At 44.5% G+C, this 22,971-nt stretch overlaps 1 protein-coding gene and 1 long non-coding RNA gene across 10 annotated transcripts in view; one reads left to right on the forward strand and one right to left on the reverse strand.

Annotated features, from left to right (window-relative positions):
- AUTS2 (activator of transcription and developmental regulator AUTS2) overlaps positions 1 to 22,971 on the reverse strand; it is a 1,132,674-nt gene that overhangs the window by 832,263 nt on the left and 277,440 nt on the right. The gene's annotated exons all lie outside the window — the stretch shown is intronic.
- Positions 1,056 to 21,509, forward strand: LOC142819196 (uncharacterized). 2 transcript variants are annotated; one of them, XR_012896990.1, is made up of 4 exons: positions 1,056 to 1,303; positions 18,821 to 18,933; positions 19,481 to 19,590; positions 21,168 to 21,509. It is a non-coding gene; the product is annotated as an uncharacterized LOC142819196 (long non-coding RNA). The 2 variants fall into 2 exon arrangements; XR_012896989.1 differs by having other exon boundaries at positions 1,056 to 1,299.

Genomic DNA, 22,971 nt, shown 5'->3' on the forward strand with positions numbered 1-22,971 from the left:
GATTAGGAAGCCTAGTCCAAACTACCTAGTCCGTGCCGCGTGTAGCCGCACGGCACGGAGTCCACACTATCGGACATTTAAAAATGGCGGCGCCCGGCTTTATGCAAATGAAGCCCAGGAAATTCAAATCCTGGGCTTCATTTGCAACTCCGGTTGCCTACATTACCACCCTAGTTCGAACTAGGGTGGTAGTGTAGACATACCCCTAGGGAATTATTAATATGGAATCGGTGAAAATGTTAGCTTGCCTTCCCATTCCCACTAAAATAATGTCCCTTTGCCTAAAAATTCATATTTTGACAGATATTTTTCACAGGCTGATGAGGTCAGATGTTCAGCTGATGTAAAACAGCATAATTCCACTGAAGATTGACTTCAGGAGCAGTGTATCAATTTGGGATCTTGATTTTAAACTCAGAGGGAATCGCTATCATCTAGTCTGAACTGCATTACTCGGAATTCCCAGCATTCAGCTCAGTAACTTGTGAACTTGAACTGTACCGAATAACTTTGGCAAACGCAGTAAGTAAAGCCATATTTGCCTCAGACCCCCTTCACAGTAAGTGAACATGCTGGAATTACAATTCACACACTGCAATGCTCCGAAACAATTCTGAAGGAAGTTATGTTCTTTCTGAGCTCACAAACACATTTATTCTGTGAAGTCACCATACGATCTACTGACTGATGAGGGACACTTACACAAACCCTGTCTTACTTGTACCGAGGGATTTTGTTAGGCTACAGGATTTAGTGGCTGTGCCTTAAAAGTACTGTCAGCAGGACTCGCTGTAAATTCCAAGGGGAGGGAGAGGAGAGGCTTTTGTGGAAATTCCCCCCTCCCCATCCCACCCCTTACAGTGAGAGAGCTTCTGCAGGAATGTTTCCATGGCTAGGAATCTAAATGTAACTGTGGCACAATTCCAAACATATAAAATGTCCCCACAGGCTAATATTTCCATCAAGAAGTGACTAACTCCCACTCGCATTAATGAGAGCTGCTGGATTGGCCATAATTCCTTGCTGCTCTCAGGAGTAGCCCAGATACACATGGGTTACATCTTTTAAACCAAACCCCACATTTCTAAGCCAAATTTGAGAACAATTTTCTTGAGTTTAGAGCCATCCCTATGCAGAGTTCAGTTAGTTTATCATTTGGGGTGGATTGCACATCTGTGGGCATCACTACACAGTGGATCGACATAGTGCTCAGCTCTGGTACTGCACCACAACAAGAAAAGTAGCTGGAGTAGGCAAGAGAGCAGCCCCCACTGACCTTACCACAGAGAAGACACCGCAGTAAGTACGTCAACTTCAGTTATATTATTTGTATAGCTGAAGTCACACAACTTAGATTGACTGGGTGTGTGTGTGTGTGTGTGTGTGTGTGTGTGTGTGTGTGGTAGGTAGGTATACAACCACAGCAAGTGAACACATGGGACCTTAAGTTATTGGGGCCATGTCATGACCTAATTATCAGGGAGGAGAAAATTGCTGCATTCACCTAAAAAAGTGATTTGCTCTGCTTACTGCTAGAAAGAGACAAGGGAGCAATTCATACATGCAATTTGCTGTTACAAATTATGAACCCGGTCTTGCCTCCAATTTGGTCGGTTAGCTTTGAATTAAATTTCAATAACTCAATACAAAACAAACAAAAAAACCTCCAAGAAACTAGTTATCCCAGATCAGGAACCAGCATTGTACTTCCTTATACCACTGTAGCATTCACAGCTGAGTGCTCAAACCAAAATTTCCCATGGAAGTCAAAGGCTAAACTTCTCACTGCCTTCAATTTCACTAAGGCTATGTCTAGACTATGAGGGTTTTGCGGGATACGAGAGATGTCTTGCAAAAACCCCTCCACATCCAAGAAATGCGTTTGCTCTTCACGAGGCATAAGGGCTCCGCCGAAAAAGGAGCTTTTCCGCAAAAAAAAAAAAAAAAAAGAAGCGGAAAAAGCTACAGAAAATGCAGAGCATATTTTGCGTAGCTTTTTCCACAAAAACGTCGCAGTCTAGACCTAGCCTAAGATTTAGCCCCTAGAAAAGTCAGATGTGCCTTCAGTGCTCTGCCTGCAGACCTGCCTGGCAGGTGAATGAAATGGAATTGAACGCGTACACAAGATTAGACATGTATGCATAGTGTGTGTCACACCAAAATACGATACAAATTACACACTCTGACAGCCCCCATGCTTTAGGACAAACTGCTCTGTGCCCATATCTGGTATGGGGTTCCAGAAAAGGCCAGGTTTTATGTATTTTTCCCCTTCTGCCTTGGACGCCTCTGAAATAGGCCACTGTCTGACAGAATAACAGATCCCATACATCACTGGCTGTGTTCTGCTATGGTAATTCCTTTGTTCCTCTCTCTAAGCTGCTGGGGAGAAAGGAAAGGGATGGCAAATGGGCTGATTTAGCAGAGAACAGGAGGTACAATGAGCTTGGCACTTGATGGGAAGAGCCCCTCTTTGGGCTGCCTCATTTGAATAGCAGTCTCTCCAGGTCCTTCCTGACCCAGCGATCAGGAACAGTCTGGAACAAGGCAGCTCCCCCATCCTTACTACAGTCTGTTCCCTCTCCAAAGCAAGAGAGACAAAAAGACGAAGTCACGGCTGAGGGGAACCAAGAGGGATGCACACTTCTACACCCAGAGAAAGAAAAAAGTTCCATGTTAAATGACTAGCATGGGCCAGTGACTCTTGCACTGGATTATGAGTTAGGAGACTTACGCTCTATTCCCAGCTTTGCCATGGGCAAGTCAAAATTTTCCCTCTTTGGCTAGGTCTATACTACAGTCTTTTGTTGGAAAAAGCTTAGGGCAATTTGCATAGCTTTTTCCGATTGCTTTTCCAGAAGAGGCTTTTCCACCATTTGGCCCCATGTAGACCTGATAGGGTGGGAAAACCTTCTCTTTCGGCGGAGCCCTTATCCCTTGTAGAATGAGCTATACTGAGCTTCCCGAAAGAGTGTTTGCTCTTACACTTCTTTTCGCGGAAGAGCAAACACGTTCCTTGGACACAGCAAAGTTTTTCCAGGAAACCTCACAGTGCAGGCATAGCCTTTGTGTCTCAGGCTAAGTCTACATGGGCACTTTACTGCGCTGCAACATTGTGGCTCGGGGTGTGAAAATCACACACACACACGAGTACAGCAAGCTACTTCCTTTGTGGAGGTGGTTTACATGGAGTGCGTTTTCCCAGCACTCATGCCATGGCCACATTGCTGTGCAGCCATGTTTGACACTTTCAAGTGTAGACAATGCCTCAGTTTACCTTTTCCTGTCCCTATCCCTTTGCCTTTATATTTAGGCGGACATCTTTTCAGAGCAGGGACCATCTCATATGTTGTGTCAGGCTTTCAACAGCTACACTCTGAGCTGATTCAAAGTAGATAGCGGATCCTGCCAACATTCTTATCTTGGTATGTCCCTCTCCTCTCCCCCCTTCACATAAACATCTAGGCTGTGTCTAGACTGGCAAGTTTTTCCAGAAAATCAGCAGCTCATGTAAGATTGTCAGTGCTTTTCCGGAAATACTATGCTGTTCCTGTTCGGCCAAAAGTCTTTTTCCGAAAGACTTTTGCGCAAAAGGGCCAGTGTAGACAGCACAGTACTGTTTTCCGCAAAAAAGCCCCGATCGCAAAAATGGTGATCGGGGCTTTTTTTTTTTTGCGGAAAAGCGCATCTTGATTGGCCACGGACGCTTTTCCGCAAAAAGTGCTTTTGCGGAAAAGCATCCTGCCAATCTAGACGCGCTTTTCCGAAAATGCTTTTAACGGAAAAGTTTTCCATTAAAAGCATTTTCAGAAAATCATGCCAGTGTAGACGTAGCCCTATATTATTAAATAAGTAAGACAAACATGTAAATCTTATTTCAAAACTAAACTGTGTCATATTATTCAGAGATACCTTTCATCACAAAAGTGCCTCAAAAGCATAAATACATAATTATGCACAATTCAATCCAAATGCACATCACTATTTATGAGCGTACTGCATAGTCTAAAAAAAACCATTTATTTTATTTCTATCGGGCACATTAATCAAACCGATCCTTCGGCAAGTTCCTTAGCGCAGAAGAGCTGCCTATGCGGGATGGTCTCCTGTTGTGGCACTGGCAAGCAGGAGGCCTGCTGACAACTGCTGCCTGGCAGTGCCATCATCTCACTCCAATTAATATTGAGATTTTAAACAAAACTGTGTGTTCAGAAAGGGGGGAGGGAAAGCTGGGACATGCAGAGATGGCTTTGCACAGCCAAAGCATCAAAAGACACAGATTTCTTAACATACCAGGGTTGGGTGAAACGTGCTTTGTTTATTCCAAGAGAATTAATCCTCATAGTATCTGAGCTAGACGTAACGTGCCAGATTCTCACTGGCAGCTTTATAGTGGTTCTCACAACTCTGTTGGGTTCACCATAGGTTCCTTGTCCCTTGTGTCTGATGCCTACAGTCTTGAAATTCCATTCCCGCAGCTAGAGAACAGCTTGGTGGTGGTGGTGGTGGTGGGGGGATCCTAGTCCTCCTCCCTCCTCCACCCCCCAGGCCTTATGCCACAGCCATCTATGCCAGTGACCAAGAGGGGATTTGTGCTATGCCAGCTGATAGAGCAGTTCTGTCACCCTATGCTGAGGGGTTGCTTCCCCCAGTAAAGACAAAGCCACAGAAAGAAGCTTTAATGCAGCAGAGAACAAGACCTTTCTAATTGGAACAGCTGGAGTTTCAGGCAAGATACACAGGTTCAAACCTCAGGGTATGCATATACTACAGAGGTTTTTTTCCTGGAAAAATGGCCGTTTTTCTGAAAAAAAAAAACTTCAATTACGTCCACACTGAAATCACGTTCTTCTGAAAGTAAATCGAAAGAACAGGGGAGTTTTTCCGACATTGGTAAGCTTTTTTCTACAAGGAAAAACCCTTTTTCCGAAAGAGCTCTTTCGGAAAAAGGTGTGTGTGTGTGGACGGGGAGGAGGGAGTTCTTTCGGAAGAAGAGGAAAGAGGAAAAAGCACAGGTGCCCTGGTGGCTACTCGGTCCATAATAATCACAGCTTAAATGTGAGATAGTGTCCGCACTGAATGGATGCTATCTTTCAAAAAAGCAGATTGCTTTTTTGATGTGCTTTGGCAGTGCGGACACTCTTTTGGTGTGAAATTTTTTCAAAAGATCTCTTCTGGAAAAGCTTCTTCCGAAAGAAGCCTGCAGTCTAGACATAGCCTCAGTCTCCACGGAATATTTTTAATTGGTTACTTTTTCTTCTGGTTTTGTTCCAAACTAGAAAGGGATTTCATTTCTGAATCCAATTGAATATGGTCTTAGAGTGGAAATTTTTATGGAACATGATATTTCAGAGCTAGCCTAACTGTCCACAGTTTGGAAAGTTCATTTGGAGTGAAGCTTGAAAATCTATATCATGCTTGTCAAAACCCTTAAGAGAAGAGTGTGGTTTTGTTGAAAGAAAGAAATGGTGTGTGTTAGAAAGCCATGTGACTTCAAATTAAATATTCACTAAAAAAAAAACCCCAAATAAACCATTAAAAAGCAACCTTAGTTTTGTAACCCCATTTTACTGCCAACCAGAGAACAGCCAGAAATTCAAACAGCTCTGTTCAGTCATTGAGAAAGTTTTTCATCACTCAGCATGCCCTCATGTTTCTGTGCACATGCCGAGTGCAGGTAGTACCTCTCCCTTGAAGTGTCCACAACCCCGTGCCTGCATCCAAGCGCAATAATTACACCAAGACAACTTTTGAGACCAGTGTAACAGTTGTGCATACTACTGTAATCAGAACCTCAGCGGAACAAGGAATGCTGGATTTCAAAGAAAACACCATCTAATAAGGTCTTATAAACAGGCTATGAGAGGGTCAAGGTCAGTGTCTGCCATGGGTCCAAAGAATGAGGGAGCAGTTCTTTTTATGCCATTTAGAAAATCTGGTTTTACAAAATACATAGTTGGAAGTAACTGCCAGTTTTGCCTATGCATTATAGACCTTGTCTTTGGAGATGCTAAAGTACCCTCTATTTTCATTGAAGCCAATGAGAGTTGCAAAAGAAGGACCACGGGTAACTGCTTACGGACAGATTTGAACCTATGACATCTAGAGCTTAGCGTAGGAGCCACTACTAAGCTCCAGAGGTTCAAGGTTCAAATCCACCTGCAGGACTAAAATATAAGTGTGAAGGGGAAATATCTATTTTTCAGGAGGGATTTATTTGTTCATTTCAAATACAGCATGCTGGATATTCAGAATTTAATTTCCAAGAAATTAAAATGTCTAGACTATACAACTAGGAGCTAGAAATCCTGAAATTAGGCCCATTCATGGGGTGGGTCCCTAAAGGGACAACTGCTGTGGGGCCCCACAATTCTAAAGGGCCCGAGGCTGTCAGCTGCCGCTGCTACTACTGTGACAGTGCCCTGAGCTCCAGGCCTTTTAAATTGCTACCAGAACCCCTGCAGCGTACTCCAGGGCTGGGGGGAGGGTGGCGCAATACGCTTTGGGAAGCACTAAGGGGTGGCTGTCCTAGCCCTGCCCCATCTGCCCAAGGCCCTGCCTCTTCCAGGTGGGTGGAGCCAGCCCCCCCATCTTTCCCAGGGGCCTGGCATCACTGTCAGTTCCCTTGCCTGCAATTTAATTAGCAGCATGTGTAACCCACACACCTAGTGTGGTTCACTCTCCTATGCAATGACACCTAGACCACAGCAACAGAGAAGAACAAGAGACCTCTTTGAGAACCAGCTGGCTTTATAGCTCAAGCTGTAGAGGCTCCTATATTAAGTTCAGAAGTCCCATATTCAAATCCACATGGTGGTGGTTACACATGCACAGACTCTCTCTGTGTAATAAAAGTTAGCCAAACCACTAGCAAACAGCTGCACAAACTGCCTCACAAGAAATACTTCCAATCAGATGATCACCAAAATTGCTACTGAGCCCTGGCAATCTTGCTCAACTCATTTGTGGAAGAGTTCTCTGGATAGATGGAATCTCTTACCTCATTATGTTTGCAGATGATACCAAACTGGGTGGGGTTGCAACTTCTTTGGAGGATAGGGACATAATTCAAAATGACCGTAGCAAGTTAGAGAAATGGTCAGAGGTAAACAGGATGAGGTTTAATAAAGAGAAATGCAAAGTGCTCCACTTAGGAAGGAACAATCAGTTCCATACATACAAGATGGGAAGCGACTGTCTAGGAAGGAGCATGGCGGAAAGGGATCTAGGGGTCATAGTGGACCACAAGTTGAATATGAGTCAACAGTGTGATGCTGTTGCAAAAAAAGCAAATATGATTTTAGGTTGTATCAACAGGTGTGTTGTAAGCAAAACTCGTGAAGTCATTCTGCCGCTCTGCTCTGCACTAGTTAGGCCTCAGCTGGAGTACTGTGTCCAGTTCTGGGCGCCACATTTCAAGAAAGATGTGGAGAAATTGGAAAGGGTACAGAGAAGAGCGACAAGAATGATTAAAGGTTTAGAGAACATGACCTATGAAGCCAGGCTTCATGAACTGGGCTTGTTTAGTTTGGAAAAAAGAAGATTAAGGGGGGACATGATAGCGGTTTTCAAATATCTAAAAGGGTGTCACAAGGAGGAAGGAGAAAATTTGTTCCTCTTGGTTTCTGAGGACAGGACAAGGAGTAATGGGCTTAAAGTGCAGCAGGGGAGGTTTAGATTGGACATTAGGAAAAAATTCCTAACTGTCAGGGTGGTCAAATATTGGAATAAATTGCCAAGGGAGGTGGTGGAATCTCCCTCTCTGGAGATATTTAAGAACAGGTTAGATAGACATCTGTCAGGGATGGTGTAGACGGAGTTTGGTCCTGCCTTGAGGGCGGAGGGCTGGACTCGATGACCTCTCAAGGTCGCTTCCAGTCCTATTATTCTATGATTCTATGATTAACCTTCTCAGTTGTTTTTACTAATTTTCCACTATCATTTTGGCAACCTTAGCAAGACTTGGAGGCCTGAAAATGACGCACTGACTGCTCTCTGAAATCTTAAAAAAAAAAAATCAAAGTTGCATGAGATGTTTTTAATAGTCATTCATTTTTTCCTTCCGATAGATCAGCTCAATGCAGCTTTAGCTGGATTATACTAAAACCAAGTTTCTGGAAGCATTTATGGAAGCAATACAGTATGGGGATATGGGTGAATAGGAAGTGCACTACAAAAGAGAATAGATTTCTCAAACTATGGAAATTATATGAGGAAGAAAGAGCCAGGAGGTCAACCAGAGCAGCTGGCTAATAGATCCACTAACCCAAACAATTTCCTCAAGTTACTAGAGCGCTGCAGAGAGGTTTGATATTAGTCTTTTGTTTGCTTTGGGTTTTTTGTAAAATTATTCTACAATGTCTCCTGCATCTCTCTGGAATCTTGCCGCAAAATCGTTCAGTGTTGTGCAAAAGAGGCTGAACAACAAACGGCAGATGAAAGGTTGTACCAGTCTACAGGACCCTATGACGGTTACAGATGAAGGCAGAAACAATAGAAAGAGAGCACTTTGCTGTCTGTTTGAGATATGGTTCCTAAAGAGAGTCTGTAGGAATGAGATTGCTTTGATTTTTCATAACGAAACCAGTGGTTTACAACATCACTGATATACGTGCAGTTCCTTTTTGGGTGCTGCGGATATAAATTACCCATGAAAAATGACATCAGAGGAACATTAAGGCCTCAAAAAGTCAACCCTTCAAAAACCAGGATATGCCAGAATAAAGATTCTCTGTGTAACCTTAATTCAGCCCCCTCGTGATGGTCTTTAATTACATGATCACATACTATTTTCCCCTCACACAATGTGCAGAAAGGATGGTGTTCAGTTAGGGAGCAGCTATTCAATATTGTGTTTTCTTCTTGGTGTTCAGTGTGTGGCACCCTGCTTACTGACTGCACAACTGACTGCACAATCAGCTTTAATGACAGAACGTAATTTCCTCATGGATTCTTCTATGGCATTTATCACTATAATATATGAGTGCTTCATAAATATTACTTTATTTACACAACACATTTGAGAAGTGACAATATTCTTCCCCAAAAATACAGATGAACTGAGGCACTGAGATATTAAGGTCAAAGGATGGGGCGGTAGATCTTGGCTTGTTCTGACATTTAAAAAATTATCTTGGACATAAAAAGGTTGGAGACCATTACTAGAGATTATAGGCATTTCCCTCCCTTTCCTCCCTGTGCCAGTACATTTTTTAGCAGGCTGTCCAGCAGCCCGGCTCAGTCCTGGCTCATGCCAGGTCTGGGACCTGCCCCCGCTGCGGCTCTGCATTTAAGTGTATTAGAAACTGGGCAGGTAGGCAGATGACCACAGCTCCCTCCCCAGCTCCACAGGTGTGTCCCTCTGGCCAGTGTTCCCTGTACACTGAGTGCTTGGGCAGCCATTCAGGAGCGATTCACATGCCACCCAGCTGATTAGCAGAGTGCCCACAACTGACAGCATTTATCGTTACAGATGGCACACATCTGCACAGGCATCAGTGCACAAAACAAAATTTATTCCACACACAGATGGAAAAAATAGAGGGAATATTGCTCCTGACCCAGTCAGTGTCTCACAGGGGAGAAAGAGGCAAGTCCTAAGGGAGTAGAGAGGTTCCAGGACTCTGGGATACAGATGTGAATACACATTTTGTATCCATGCAGGACTCAATTCATAATCTGTGACATTTTCAACAACATTCATTCATGTTACGGCTTACTTTTCAAAAATCACATCTGGGTTGCTTATTTGTTAGTTACATAGGCTATGTGAAATTTTATCTGTTCACTGTATGGACAAGAATCACACATTCATGACATAATTAAGTTAAACATGTAAATGTGCTGAAGTCAATGGGACTCAATAAAATGCTTCTGAAGGGTTTTGCTGAATACATACATAGGGGTGGACCTCCAAAAACTGGGACTCCCGCATCCGGCAATGGATCACGGATGTTCCTGGACCAGGAAGTTCTGGCTGAGAGTCCCAGTGGGGCCAGGAACATGCCAGGCCTGGTAGCGGAGGCAGGGCTGGGGATACGGCAGCCCTGTTAGCGGGGCCAGACCTGACGATGCCGCATCCTCAACAGTGGGCCAGGGATGCGACAGTTTGGGCTGCCAGGGCCGAAACAGCAAGGCAGCCCTGCAGGGGGAGGGGGCGGCTGGGACTGACAGCAGGGAGGGGAGGCAGACTGGGGGGCCAGTAGCAGGGGACCTCCCCAGTCTGGCAAATTCCCTCATTCGGGACCAGTCAGATCTGGAGGATGCTGAACCAGAGAGGTCCAACCTGTAGAATGCTGAATCAGGGCCATAACCTGGTATCTGGTGTGACTTCAGAGACAGTCTACGTTGAACGCAATTTCTGCATGTACCTGAGCACAAGAGAATAACATTCCCAAACTCTGACCGCAGAATTTAGTCACACAACCGTGTGCAGAAAGCAAACTCAGAAGAGGGCTACTGAGACAACTGAAGCAATTTAGTTTTTAAAACCATATGACCATTCATGTACATTTTTTTTTGCAGCTTTCACCCAGCTCTGTAAGCGTGATACCATATAAACCTACATCTGAAACCTAAAGGAGTGATACACGAGGTCACGTCAGATGTATGTGGTAAAATCCAGGCTGACAAGCTAAGGAGCCATTGAGGTTTATCTGAAGGAAAGAAGGATGGATATCAAAGCACTTGATCTCAGCTCATTCCATTAAATCCTTTTACAAACATTCCTCAGACTAAAGCTGTTCTCAATCTACTCCCTCTCTCCCTCCCTTATTGAAGTCCAACTGCACCCCAAGGTCCAGTTTGGAGTTCCGCGGAGGAGGCAAGGTTGTTTGTTGAAGTAAAAGATAAACATGGTGCCTCCACTGACCAAAAGGTAGAGTAAGATTATCCCCCACCTAAACCTGTTGGCTCCCCACCTTTTGACTAGTTTATACCATTTCAAACTTCATCACCAATGCAAATACCTAGATTTGGCTTCCCTACCTGTCCCAAGTTTGCCTTTTCTACTGTCTGGAAAACTTTCTTTTTCTGCACCCTGTGGATTCTACTCTTTGCGGATCTCCTTCGAGAAGTCCCACTTTTTCCTTCTTTCTGCCACTTTTCTCCCTTAATGCTAGAAATGCATCATTTAACTCTGCAAAGCATCTGGGTACACACTCTTTTTATGGAAAAGCCTATGAAAACGACATGTTTATTAAAACACTGGGCCTATTTAGGAACAACTATGCATTGGGCCCATTCTTAGGGTTGCCAGATGGTTTCAACAAAAATACTGGACACATTTGTCATGACATCACAATCTACATTACATCTTATTTCAAAAATATCAGACATTTATATTTTCTCATTTCTATTTTCTCAATTTGTTTCCCGAACAGAAAGTTCAAATACTGGACTGTCCAGTTCAAAACTAGATACCGGGCAACCCTATCCATTCTGACTTCGGTAAAGTAACAACGAACCAGAATCGCATCTTACAGAATCCGCACCTCCAAGTCTGCTGACAAAGTCTGTAGCTCTTGGAGCATGGAGCAGAGAGAAATCTGTTCCCAATGGTAGAGTCTTTATTTCACAGTGCTAGGCCTTAAATAAATGTGTCTGATACACTATATGAGCGGCACACATGTTTATTTTCTTTGTTTAAAGACTGAAAAAGAAAAAGGGTTTGGGGAGAAAAGTCCCTAGTGGTGCCTGCTTTCACTCTTCATGCCAATAGATGGAGTTTTACTACTCTTTCTTGCTGCGCAATTATCATTATAGGAAGAAAGAAAAAGGAGGGTTTTGTATTTTGATGTCTGATTTTATAAGCTCCTAGAAAGGGGCGAACTAGGCTCCCTATCACCACACATTATTAGCTGCATAGAAACATTAATTCTCTCTCATTCAGACATAGCACCTTTCATCCCAATAAAGCAATCCCAAAATAATGTATCAATTCAAGCTTGCAAGGAAGCCATATACAGGATGAGGTTACTCACCACTGAAACCCATCTGCTTCTGGGCAGAAGTTAGGAGTGTGCTAACTTACAGAGACCTTTGAAATCTCTCTCAAATAAATGACCAAAAGCCTCGTTAACTCACATTCAGCATTTTCTAGTCTGTAAAATGGGGATAATGATACAAACCATGTGCTTTGTAAAGCACTATGAGATCTATTGATGAATGAGACAGTTATTATTAATTATTATTATTATTATAGTTCTCTTCGAGGGGCATTTTGGTTCTCATCAAGTGGAGGGATTAAGCGATGGATTCTGTACAGAAGTGGCTCTCAACCAGAGCTTTGTGTGCATCTGGGGGAACATCAACTCATCTAGATATTTGCCAAGGTTTATAACAGGCTGCCTAAAAAAATGCTAGCAAAGTCAGTACAAACTAATGTTTCATACCAATCGTGACTTGTTTACACTGCTCTATATGCTATACGCTGAAATGTAAGTACAATGTTGATATTCCAATTGATTTGTTTTATAATTACATGGCAAAAATCAGAAAGTCAGCCATTTTTCAGTGATAGTGCGCGCTGAAGGTTTTATATTTTTATGTCTGATTTTATAAGCAAGTAGTTTTCAAATGAAGCGTAGCTTGGGTTTCACAAGACAAATCAGATTCCTGAAAGGGGAGAAGAGTCTAGAAATGCTGAGAGCCAACTGCAGCATGGTGCTGACCCTGGCAAATCCCTTTGTTTGCAGCAATCATCTAAAAGTGTCAACAGACCTGACAGCACTTGATATCGAGTGCCTGTTTCATCACTGCCTTGTCCTCTGTGTAGACACACTCCTGTGCATTGTGAGCATAAGAAGTTTCTCCTCTCTCCTCGCCTCCAGTCTCAGCTGATGGACTACCTGAGCCAAACCATTAGAGCCCTGTAAACCTGTAGATATCCGCTTTATATCTGCAGATGTGGGTGCAGATTCCATAGCTCAATTTTTGGATACACCATTCCTTTCAGTTTTAGGACTACTGATGCTCTACCGACAGCCAAAAAACTTCAGACCCTCTTTATCAAGCCGGCTCGAAGAGGAGAAACAACAGTTCTCCCCAGCTCATCCTGAGTTTAAGAAATGGGGTCTTCAGTCAATGGGTAGAAAAGGCAGCGCACACAAGTAAAAGGGAAAGGCTGAGAAGCTTTCTGGTTTTGTTATGTGGCACAGAACTTGTGAAAATAACAGAAGGAGTACGGGGGGAAGTGATTCAATTAGAGCTACATTTTAAGATCACATTGCAGCTGGATCCATGACTTCTTGTGCAAATATTCAACCTTTTCAGCTGCTCAGTGTCTGGAGAAAAGTTTCTTTTTTAGTGAAATATAATGTAATGTGCACGGCCACTCAGTGACTGAGAAAAGCAGCCTCTAATATTTCAGGTTTATAGCCACTCAGAAGCAACTTTCTACGGTTACATACTTTGTGTGTTTACATCTGCCAAACTGAGCATCTCAAATCAAGAGTTTCTCCAATAATTACAGTAGGCTCGTAGGGAGCTATGGAAACAAAGAATATTACTAGCCGAGCAGAACTTAGATTGATTCCATTCGTTAGCTATCATATACCAAGCTGTCTTCACTGAACCTGCAACATGCCGGAGGAGGCTCCTGTGTCTTCCCTCTTCTTCAATGACGGGGTAGGGATGTTAAATATCAGTTAATTGAATAGTCAATTAACCGCGTGAATTCTTATGGATAGGGTTGCAACCCTATCCATTCTGACTTCACAGATGTAAGTCAGGGCAGATTCTGAATAGCTGATGTGTGACTGGAGTCTTCAGTAAAGTAACACTGAACCAAAGTTGCATCTTACAGAATCCGCACCTCTAAATCTGCTGACAAAGTCTGTAGCTCTCAGAGCAGAGAGAAATCTGTTCCCAACGGTAGAGACTTTACTTCACAGTGCTAGGACAACCCTGCAGCCTCTTTTTGCATGAAAAGTCAACAAGATTACTGGCAGAAAGGAGGACACTGGCATTGGGCTATAAGAAAAGGAATTTTTTTAAAGATGTTTTCCACATACGTAGGAAGTTACCTTTCACTGCTATATCCGGTCTTCCCTTCACTTCCCAAAATTAAAAGTCACCTGATCGTCTGAGTGCAGACACATTTAAAACCCTGTTCAATGCAAATTTAAAACCCTACTCAAAGCACACGGCACTCCTGGAAGCCCAAACCACCTCAGAAACCCAGACAAAACCAGTGCTTGGAAATGAGAAGATGAAACGAATTGGATCCTGTAATTATTGTTGGAAAAAGAGAAAAGGAAGGAGGTTGGTTCATGGGCTAAAAGACTGACTTGAGAAATGAGACATGAAAGGAGGTGTCAGCACAAATCCGGCTGCGGATTTTGAGGAAGAGAGACTGACATGCTAAGGCTTCCTGATTCTAAACTCTCTCGCTAATAAGCAGCATGTTCACTGCACCCTTACCTTTATCTTCACGCAAATGTTTTATATGATGCTCATGTACTTATTGGTTCTATCAGACTTGATAGTCGGATCAATCTCCCCCTTTAGAAATCCTGGGTTAATGGCAAAGTTTATTAAACGGCACGCAGTCATTCAGCAAAGATCAATACAGACATGAGTACGGAGCAACCAGAGGATTAAACATGAGATTTATCACAAAATTAAGCTGAATTAAATGTTCTCTGATAGCACTTGAAATGCTGTCGATACCCTTAACTCATAATCTATGCTTTCTGTGTTACTTAACAGGCAGCAGGGATGTCTGACTAGAGAAAACGACTGCAGTGTAAAAACGTGAGCTGCAAAGATTTGCGGAAAGCTTTAAACACGGCCTCCAAAACCATTCTTTCTTCCTCCGTTAAGAGGAGGATTTGGCTTCTTTGTCAGTCGCACAGGAAAGGGGAAGGGGAATTTGCTGCTGTGCAATAGGACGACGGACCCATTGGCAGGGCTCTGTAACTATCAGAGAGCACAGGACATACACTTTTAGGGTTCTGTGCAGACTAGGTATCAAGATTAATAATATATAAAGCCAAATCAATTTCTTTGTTTCTTTTGTTTGTCCCACTGAAACCTTCTGTGTAGAGACAGAACAACTTGTTCTGAATCCTTTATTTCCTTCCTCCCTTGGTTCTGCCTGATTCCTCGGTGGCCCTCAATGCAGCACAATTCATGCTTAATGTCACGCTCATCCTAAATACCCTCAAATCTCAATGAGGGCCTTCCCCTTAAAAAAACCTCAATTTTAAACACCATTTAGGCCACACCTTAATTAGGCAGATATAGAACCCCACTAACTTCTCCTCGCTCCCCTCAAAATCCACCCCCACGGCCTAAAACAAGGATATGAAACGGTAGCTACTGGGATAAGAACTAAAAATGGTCTTGAAACAAAACTCCAAAACTTTAGAAGAAAGTTCCAAATCTGAATTCAGAATTTTTTGGGGAGGAGGAAGAGGGTGGGGGGGCGGAGGGACTTGTAACCATCTCTACAATGAAGTCTTTAGTTTGGATTCCATGATTTAAACTTCCAGGCTAGTATGTTAGCTGAGACTTCTGTTTCAGATCGTCCAGAGGTTCATCTAGTTGTCATTTGGAGTACAATCATCTGGACTCACATTTGGCTATAAAAAAAAACCCTGACATGAAAATTGCAGTCAGTGGCTTGAGAACACATAGTTCCCTGATCCTTCTGTTTGCTCTGCTCTCGTGAAATACAAAAAAAGGATGCAGATCTGTTCTCCTAGGAGGATTCTATAGTTCAAGCCCATGTTTGTGCACAAAAATAAAGCGAAGAGGCAGAAATGAAAAACCTGGATTTGTCAAACTCAGTTGCATCTTAGGCTTATTATTATAGTCACCCAAAGGAGTTATTGCCATTTGCACCATGACACTGTCAGTTCTGTTTTGATGATCAGAGCCTGTTGATTGCCAGCAGCTTCCAAGGTAGATATCACCAGGGCTCGACAAAGCATTGAATCTACTCGCCCATTTGTTCCAGGCACGCGCATGCGTAATACGGGTCTTGCGCATGCACAGTGCGGGGCTGGCGAGCAGCTTTCACCGCCGTTCGTCAAGCCCTGGATATCACCAAAGACAAAACTTGGGACAACAACAATCATTGCTTGTCACAAAATCGATTAAAACAATAATTCTGTGGCAACTGATAAATGGATGTAATACAGGTTGGACTTCTCCACTCTAACACCCTCAGGACTTGCCCAGAGCCCAACCAGAGAATTTGCCAAACCACAGGAGGTCAATATTGTCTAGCAGCATTACCGACACTTCCACTGCTTAGCAGACATTTGGGTAAATTTGAGCTAAATAACAGCACAGAACCCTGAGAGCCAGGACTAGTGGCTGTAAAAAAAACTTTATGGGAATGACGGAAACTTGGCCACACCCATGATAAGAGAACCTCCGGCTAACAAACATAATGCCAGACCATGGATGTTGCTGGACCAGAAAGGTTCAACCTGTACTTCAGTTGTACATTTTGAGTGAAGCATTTTTAGAATGATAAGAACATAAGAACGGCCATACTGGGTCAGACCAAAGGTCCATTCAAACCAGTATCCTGTCTGCCGACAGTGGCCAATACCAGGTGTCCCAGAGGGAGTGAACCAAACAGGTAATGGTCAAGCAATCTCTCTCCTGCCATCCATCTCCACCCTCTGACAAACAGAGGCTAGGGATACCCCATTCCTTACCCATCCTGGTTACTAGCCATTAATGGACTTAACCTCCATTAATTTATCTAGTTCTCTTTTAAACCCTAGTGATAGAAATGTAGCCGTGTTAGTCTGGGGTAGTTGAAGCAAAATGCAGGACAATATAGCACTTTAAAGACTAACAAGATGGTTTATTAGATGATGAGCTTTCGTGGGCCAGACCCACTTCCTCAGATCAAATAGTGGAAGAAAGTAGTCACAACCATATATACCAAAGGATAGAATTTAAAAAAATGAACAAATATGAAAAGGACAAATCACATTGCAGAACAGAAGGGGGATGCGGGGGGGTGGGAAGGTCGTGGCCTGCACAACCTCCTCAGGCAAGGAGTTCCACAGATTGACTATGCGCTGTGTGAAGAAGAACTTCCTTTTATTTGTTAACATTAAGAGCTGCTGACAAGACTTAGCTGGGATCTGGGCAATGTGGAGGCTCCGCCCCATACACCCCCAGAAGGGGCTGAAGGGGTGGGGCTAGAGGCTAGCTTTCCCAAGCCGGTCCTCAGTGTCGCTTGGACCACATTGCACGGAGATCCAGCGGCGATTTAAGAGGCCTTGAGTTCTGACTGCTGCTGTTGCCACAAGAATAGCCCAGAGCCCCGGGCCCTTTTAAATTGCCAGGTCCCAGGGCAAGTGCTCCCTTTGCCCCTCCCCCACGGTTGTGGCCGTAATAATGTTCCTTTTTTAAAGCACTGACTCTCAGTGCCTCAGGAAAAAAATGTGACCAGATGGGTGCCCAGAATTACAATAAGCATAGGTGGCCTCATTCCAGATAAAATACTGCTTGGGGATCTGTGCCTTCTTAGTCCTTCTTTGTACACCACTACCATTCTGCCCTGACCTCCTCTGCAGTTGCCATCCAAGGCTCCGAGCAGACTGAAGCTCTATTTCACGGGGTGCTGTGCTGTCAGTACATGTGTTTGCAACACACAGTTCCTGCCCAAAGACTTTACAAAGTTTACTCACGACTCACTGCACCGGAGTACCTACAAGAATGTTCAGCCACGAATAGCCATTCTCCAGCATGGATCCTTCCCTCAGAGGCACGACTGTGTTAATCTGAACAATTGTAAACAGCGGGGGAAATTGGGATAATGGAACATTTGGTTTGCTCTTGTTTTATCATCACGTTTTTCCTGACAGGCCGCAACGCTGATTCTCCACTGCCAGCAAAGCTCAATAAGCCCAAGAAAATGCCTCAACATGCAAAGGAAAACATAAGAACCTGACAAGAAATAAACTTTACAAAATAATAGACGGCCCCAAAAAAATCACCAACTGAAGTTTTACTGACTTAGAGGGGCTTAGCTGGTTTTTAAACAGGCTCTACTATCCCTTGGGCCCTTTGTAAATACCATCGGGGAATCCATTCCTGGGTACCTCATTTCTCCATGCCTTGTATAAGAACAAGCAAAAGGAACAGCAATTTGCCCCTAAGTACCGACTGAGCCAATGTTCTTTCACTGCCTTTGAAAAAACTGCTGCTTGAGCTCTGCCATGCCCTCATTATCCTTTCACTTGTGAATAGAACAGATATCAAGGAATGGATGCCCTGAAATTATCCCAGCATAGGCTTCTCCCAATAAACAAATCATCACCAACTAGATTCAACTGTTTCCTGAGAGCTTTCCACTGTAGAGACTGCTACCAGCCCGAAAAGGAAAAGGAAAATCTTCCGAATAGCTAATAAATGGCCCAAAAGAGCTAAATGAAACACACGGCTACTCCGATCCATCTGGCACACTACGATCTATACATACAAGGGCTGTTCAATTACACATCAATACGACCGTACAACGAAATCCCTTGCTGAATCCAGGACACACTCAGTGTTGCAAGAGCTCCAAGACAGTGTGTGTGTGTGTGTGTGTGTGTGTGTGTGTGTGTGTGTGTGTGTGTGTGTGTGTGTGTGTGTGTGTGTGTGTGTGTGTGTGTGTGTGTGTGTGTGTGTGTGTGTGTGTGTGTGTGTGTGTGTGTGTGTGTGTGTGTGTGTGTGTGTGTGTGTGTGTGTGTGTGTGTGTGTGTGTGTGTGTGTGTGTGTGTGTGAAAGGGCAGCAGAAGCCCCAGCAGGATTCCACAAGCTTTACGGCAGAACCCATTTTTATTATGTTGTCTTTCTGTTGCAGAGAACATTCACACTGTATCTCCATCAGACAGATGGCATTGGCAATCACTCTGCTCCGCTGACTCTGAAGCTAATCCAAAATGGCAGCTGTTTTGTCAGGAGGGCAAGGCCCAGGTTAGGAGCCGTATGTGAAAGCGGACCAAAATGTCAAGGTCTGACAACTCCCTGCTGTCCTGACAATCTTCAGTGGGACCCCAATTTATTTCAGCACACTGCCCTCCTGGCTTGCTTGTCACTCACCCAACGGCAGCCTGTGCCGTTGGTTAGCAGTGTGGCCTTGATTCTGTCCACCTGGGCCAAAGGGGAAGGGATTTGCCCTCACAATGTTCCGTATCTCTTGGTGCTGAAGGGGAAGTGCAAACTGCATATGATATGAAATTCCTTATCTTACGGACCAATAGGGGACGGGCCATAGGCACCTGGTGCCAGTGGGAAGGTGCACGGAGGGCCAGTTAGAGGGACTAGGGTTCCCCGAACATGGCAGGAGGAAAAAAATTGGTTGCAAAAAAAAGAAAGGTTGCTGCACCTTTATATTCCCATGCTCCCTGCTCCCCTCGCCCCCACCAGACGCAGCAGAGGGGAAATGTCCCCGCTGGCCAGCTGTCCAAAAAACCCAGAAAATTTTACATTTTACATGTCCAGTATCTTCTATTTTTACCAGACAGAAGACGCAATTACCGGACTGTCCAGGCAGAAACCGGACACCTGGCAATCCTAAGAAGGAGAGGCAGGGGACCTGAGGGGGCACCCCATTCAGCAATTAAAACTCTGGTGAGGCCACATCTGGAGTATTGTGTCCAGTTCTGGGCCCCCCACTATAGAAAGGATGTGGACACATTGGAGAGGGTTCAGCGGAGGGCAACCAAAATGATGAGGGGGCTGGAGCACATGACCTATGAGCAGAGGCTGAGGGATTTGGGCTTATTTAGTCTGCAGAAGAGAAGAGTGAGGGGGGATTTGATAGCAGCCTTCAGCTTCCTGAAGGGAGGTTCCAAAGAGGATGGAGAGAGGCTGGTCTCAGTAGTGACGGATGGCAGAACAAGGAGCAATGGGCTCAAGTTGCAGTGGGAGAGGTCTAGGTTGGATATTAGGAAAAACTATTTCCCTAGGAGGGTGGTGAAGCTCTGGAATGGGTTCCCTAGGGAGGGGGTGGAATCTCCATCTCTGGAAGTTTTTAAGTCTCAGCTTGACAAAGCCCTGGCTGGGTTGATGTAGTTGGGATTGGTCCTGCTTTGAGCAGGGGGCTGGACTTGATGACCTCCTGGGGTCTCTTTCAGCCCAAGGATTCTATGATTCTACGGTGGGGAAGACGGGGGGACGACAGTGCACCTCCCTAGTGCTACCACGTGTCACTTATGACTGAGACCTTGGGAGGGAAGGGAGGAAATGGAAGCCATCTCCTGCCTAAAACAGGCTTGAGTTAGTATACAACTGGCAACCCCGACGCCAAGGCAAAGAAAGGATGCTGCTCCTCTTTAGACAGTTCACTTTCTCAATGGGTAGTTCTCCAGCACTGCCATCTCACAATGCAGTGAGAAACCTAGGGCCCACGCCTGGAGCTCTGACTCACGAGCCATGCCCACGGAAGGCGATAAGACCATTCCCAAGACAAACAGCTGCAAGGTCAGGCTCTAAAGCAGCACAGAGAATAAACTGCTGAAACATGCTTTGTGGGCTCACAAGTCCGGGCTCTAAGCTTCCTTTCAGAAAGCTGCGTCCTGAAGTTTAACCACAGGCCTGACCCAGCCAAGTGCCCGATTCCTGCGTCCCATGCTGCTTCAGGTAGCCCAAAATAGGGATGTTAGATAGCGCTGAATTGCGTAGTTGTGTAATTGAACAAAATAGTATCAGCTACACAATTCAATAGTCCCCAGGGGCGAGGCCAGCAGCCAGTGCGCTTCCAGCCCCTGTCCTGGAGAGTCCCCTGCCAGCCTATGCTGCTGTCTCGGTATCAGAAGCAGCAGTGCGGTGTGGAAGGCCAAAGCTGGTCCACAAGGGGAGCCAGTTTAAAAACCAGCTCCCTGCACAGACCAGCTCCCGCCCACTGCCCCGCGCTGCTTGCAAGCCCTCCCCGCTTGGTATCATCTGCAGACTTAATAAGTGTACTCTCTACCCCAGCTGTATAGATGAGGAGACAAGGTTCACAGCAAGATGTCCTTGGTAATCCGCAACACAGACAGGAACCGAACCCAGATCTATCACCCAGTCATGCGCCTTAACCACAAGATGGTCCATTCTTCCCCTCAGAGCTTTGGCTACGGCCCTACAATACAAAGGACAATATGGAAGATATGAGCAATGGAGGCAAAAATGGCTTCAAACCACTTATCTTCTCTCTCTTCCCCCAGCCATGCTCCTGGCAGCTTTCCTGGCATAAATGATGGCAGAGGAGATGGTGTTTTAACTTTCACGCCGACAGCTGGGGATCAGCAGGAACCAAGGACATCACGGTGACATCCCCACAATGCTAACGCCAACCACAGACTGGGGGTATGTCTACTCTACAGAGTTTTGTCGGAAAAGGGGCCATTTTTCCGACAAACTTGAAGAGTGTCCACACTGTAATTGTGTTCTTCCGCAAGAAAATCAAAAGAGCAAAGGGGTTTTTCCGGCATTGGTAATCCTCATTCTACGAGGAGAAGCCTTTTTGCAAAAGAGCTCTTTCAGAAAAAGGCTTATGTGGACAGGGAACAGACAGTTCTTTTGGAAGAAAAGGAAAGAGGAAAAAGCACAGGTGCCCTGGTGGCCACTCCATCCATAGCACTCACAGCTTACATGCAAGAGAGCATCCATTCAGTCTCGACACTCTCTTTCAAAAAAGCAGATCGCTTTGTCGATGTGCTTTTGCAGTGTGGACACTCTCTTTCGGAAGAAGTTTTTCTAGAAGATTTCTTCCGGAAAAGCTTCTTCCCAAAGAAACCTGTAGCTTAGACGTAGCCTGGGAGCCTGTTCGCTGATCATATCACGGCAGAGGTTTCCCTATAGGCTGGCTTGCTTCTTGTATGGTTTGGCTTGCCAGGCTTAAACCTGCCTTGTGTAATTCAATGGTGAAGCACCAATTAGCCATCACGTAGCCCAGAATCTGCCTTATGGGGTATTTTTTCTTTTTAAGAGAGCATTTTCTTCTCAGGTTCTACGGCATTCATCACCATGAAAGCACCTAGAACAAGGCAGAGACACTTGCAATTCCTGTAGCTACTGACCAATGCGTATCCAACGCACTCATTTCATGGATTTACATACGGGCACACAGCGTAGCATTAAAATCCACCGCCTCTGATAGAATGCAGTCAGAACAATACAGCGTAACTGAAAATATCTTTAGCAGACAAGTAGAGGCTCCCCACTGAACCACACTGATTGTGGGATGGAAAGGTGGCATCCTGATCTCATGTCTGTCAGAAGGAGTTGCCATGGGCTCTGTGTTATATTAATTTAATGATCAAGGTAATAGATGTGTCAGTAATAGCAAAGATATTCCCTGGAAAGAGCCATGGTCAAGTGTCAGTGAAACCACATCTATTTAGCAAAAAGATGGATGCCTTAACCGGAGACTGCAGTATGATGAAGCGTCTGTCACTGTTTCTTATGCAATATATAATGGCCAGCAGTTAGCTTCTATTACTCCAATGACACAGGTAATGTTCATGCTATTTTCCTTCTTTAAATACACATAAAAAAAAAAAGATTTAGACAGAAGAGGAACCCACCCTTTGAAAAACTGAAGTTCACATTGAAAAGTAAAACGGTAGGTCATCTTCTCCATGCAATATTCATTTCACATTTTATGGCCTTACATTGTAAAAAAGTCAGTTTGATTATGAATTTGGCAACAAAACATGATCCAGATTCGGTCTTGTGATGGATACAAGCCTCACCTCTCTCAAAGGCAGCCCTATGTGCATGCGAGGGCAGAAACTTCCTGCTGGGTCAACTTCATTGTTTATGTTTTTTAATTCAGGCTTTTAAAATGAATGCATAACCTGGTAGGAGAGGCTTGATGTTTTCAAGATGCTAGAGACTGAGCTAACCAAGTGCTTTCTTCTTCAGCCATCTCAGGCTGCTGTGCACCCTTCTAAGCTTCTGTAACCTACCCACCTCCTGGGTGTGGTCCACTGTCTCATGCAGTGGTATTGAGACCACTTACTGAGA

This window comes from Pelodiscus sinensis, chromosome 21 (genome assembly GCF_049634645.1).
Source record: "Pelodiscus sinensis isolate JC-2024 chromosome 21, ASM4963464v1, whole genome shotgun sequence".
In the NCBI taxonomy this organism is placed as follows: Eukaryota; Metazoa; Chordata; order Testudines; family Trionychidae; genus Pelodiscus; species Pelodiscus sinensis.